Source organism: Schistocerca americana, chromosome 4, assembly GCF_021461395.2.
Source record: "Schistocerca americana isolate TAMUIC-IGC-003095 chromosome 4, iqSchAmer2.1, whole genome shotgun sequence".
NCBI lineage: Eukaryota > Metazoa > Arthropoda > Insecta > Orthoptera > Acrididae > Schistocerca > Schistocerca americana.
Window position 1 is genome coordinate 692,347,603 of NC_060122.1, and position 3,271 is coordinate 692,350,873.

Here is a 3,271-nt window from a genome sequence, read left to right on the forward strand (position 1 = left end):
CGTTAGAAAAGAGTGACGTGTGAACTATAAATTATTGAAAAACTGCGTCCGTGTGCGCGATGAATATCAATATTAAAAAGTGTAGTTTTTTATCTGTAAAGCTCGCAAACAGCGATGCATTTAACAAATAGCCTTTTATCTATAGTATCTGTTGTGTCATGAGACGAAGAAGATGAGATTTTTTTTTTGGGGGGGGGGGTTAGATTTTTCATTCTAGCTCTTTTTTTTTATTAAAATCTGATATTTAATAACTTCGTGTTGCGGGGAGCTCTCTTTCTCTTGCGGCATTTTGTCGGCCATTACATTGACGATATTTTTTAGTTAGAAATTCAGTCTGTAATATTAAATGTACATGCGGGAGACTTCTCTATTTTGATCTTTTAATAGTTTCAAAGCTAGCAAAGTAAAGACAAATTCCATTCATTAATGTTCTCGTACTGAATGAGTTCAGTATGTTTAAGATTGGCCGCTTAACGGCAGATGAGATTCTCCTCAGTTATCGCCTTGCAGATAACGAATAGTAAATACAGAAAAATATTCCGTTTAATAAGCATTAAAAAAATATATCTCAGTTTCTTTGTGAAAGTTGGTACATAAATGATCATTAGCCCCTAAGAACCATATGAATCATTACAGTTTGCGTAAAATCACGCATATTTTCTCCCCATGATAGAAGCGCTCTCGTGAACTATCTGTGAGAAGGTGGCGAGTTGCGTGCTGTAAACAAAATATTATTTCGTGGGTACTTCGGAATAGCCGATGTCCGTACGTATGTTATCGTGGTATTGGGTTATTTCAGAGTCTCATGCTAGCCCACAATATTCAACAGAGTAAATAATATTACAGTACTCAGTTTTTTTTTTTTTTGATTAATCACTGCGTATATAGAATTTAACAAAACTCCCAATCCCGAGTACCACGATACTGAGTTGATACTTCAGTTACGTTTATGATGGCCGGCCGACGTGGCCGTGCGGTTAAAGGCGCTGCAGTCTGGAACCGCAACACCGCTACGGTCGCAGGTTCGAATCCTGCCTCGGGCATGGATGTTTGTGATGTCCTTAGGTTAGTTAGGTTTAACTAGTTCTAATTTCTAGGGGACTAATGACCTCAGCAGTTGAGTCCCATAGTGCTCAGAGCCATTTGAACCATTTTACGTTTATGATGTAGATAAGAACCAATGTTATCTACCCAGTGGCCTCAACTAGGCCTAAAATCGAAAGTAACAAAAACTTGTATTAGCCAGTGAAAGACGTCGGTTACAATTTTGTATTGTAGAACACTATCCATTATAGTCCTCTCCCCTGAATGCGCTTTCGTGAAGTGAACCATTGCTGAAACTTCTAAAAACATCACTTGATGATAGTTCCTTTTTTGTATCAAAAATTCCTTGTACATTATTTGAAATAATGGTGTTTGGTGAAGTGAAGCATTACTGAAAACCTCTAAAAATGTCAGATGAGGGAAGTTCATTTTCTGATTCCACCATTCCTCGACTATTATTTGCAGTTGTAGATGCTGCCTCCATATCGCAGACAGCATACTTATCAACATCAGTGTTTTGTTTGGAATACAGTGACTTAATAGCGCAAAACTGTTGTCTGTCATAAGTAGCCCAACCGGTTTACATTTTATTCACTTTAAAGTATAGCAAAACAAAAACATGTTATTGATTTAGTTGTGGTGATGACAGCAAATTCAAATCTTTCTTCTCAAGAAGCTTGGAGGTTCCAAACAAAGAGGACTAGAACATCATGTTAGCATTTGTTCGTGACGCGCACATCAACACATATATGATTAGAATTTACAATGAAATGAACAACACCCTTAGCTGCTTACAGGCGTTGACATATGTCGACGGGGACAGATGAAAATGTGTGCCCCGACCGGGACTCGAACCCGGGATCTCCTGCTTCCATGGCAGACGCTCTATCCAACTGAGCCACCGAGGACTCAGACGATAGCGCGACTGCAGGGATTTATCTGTGGCACGCCTCCCGCGAAACCCACATTCTCGACGTATTGTCCCGCATTACATCCGTAGTGCCCCCGCCAATTATACTCATTACTCGCGGCGGTTGTCGATTCCCGTAAGAGTTCGGGCACTGTTTGTGCATTCACACAGAAGAAGAAGACGGTCAAGTGGCCGGTAAGCCGTAACTATATATTTACTAAGATGGTATCTGTTCTTTCGGACATGTCCGAAAGAACAGATACCATCTTAGTAAATACATGATTAGACACATATTGCTCGCAACAGCTATATCGAAAACAGAAAATCTACCACAATAAGCCAATAATATCTTCTCAAACTGCTCATAGTATAATGTTTCTCCGGCTTATGCTCCTCGAGTTCGGTAAACGTATCGACATTGGCAGTGGCGTGATTATGTCCGACCCTACGCACTATTATGTGCAGACACTACGCAGTTTCCAACACAGTGAATTTATGCTTCCTTCGGTCCTAGGCACTGTAAGCTCTCTAATTCGCCTACTTCCATAAAAGAGGCGATGCCCAACAAGGAGTTGAGAAATGTGACTGCATGAGCTAATATGGCAGGGACTGTGACTGGGCTAAATAACTGTAACTTTAGAAGTTCACTGATTGCCGTATTTAGAAGAAATGGGTAGGAATAGGAAAAACAGAGGAAGGGGAAGAGAAATAGCCTGAGGGAGGGAGGGGAGGGGAGCTCGAAAGGGTGGGTGTGGCTTAGGACGGGAGAGGCGCCCGGTTTGTTCCTGCATCTGGGCAACTTGACAGTCAAAGATCAAAATTATTATTGCTCTCTTACTGCAGTTGGCCCTGTGAACACTTTTGGGTTCTTCAGCGTAGTCGATAAAGTAACCTACGAGTCACTACTGCAAAGCTAATGACAAAACATATCACGTCCTCGGTGCCTGCACTTGCTAGTTGCTCCGCTATACGAAATATTACTTAGAAAATATTTGAAAATATAATATTTCTTTTATAAGATCGTACACAAAACTCCCAAAATGATCGAAATGGCGGCCAAAATGTCACGTAACTATACAAAAAAGGTAAAAATTAAAATTCGAAACAGTGGCTGCAAAATGATCTCCAATACAGAATTAAGTGCTAGAAAACGTTCCCAAAGGTTAAACAAAGAAGTTGTTGGATCAAAATGATATTAATTTCTGGATTAACTGTTCCTGGACTGAAAGATGTATTTTCTAGCGGCGTAGTAATACGTTGAGTCAGTGTGCCGCAGAAGATACTGATTCGCCTCAAAATGGAGAGCATTCCCTGGAG

The 3,271-nt window shown here is 40.4% G+C and overlaps 1 non-coding gene across 1 annotated transcript; it reads right to left on the bottom strand.

Annotated features, from left to right (window-relative positions):
- Positions 1-1,878: 1,878 nt before the first annotated feature.
- On the bottom strand, positions 1,879-1,952 carry Trnap-ugg. Its single transcript has one exon. It is a non-coding gene; the product is annotated as a tRNA-Pro (tRNA).
- Positions 1,953-3,271: the final 1,319 nt, after the last annotated feature.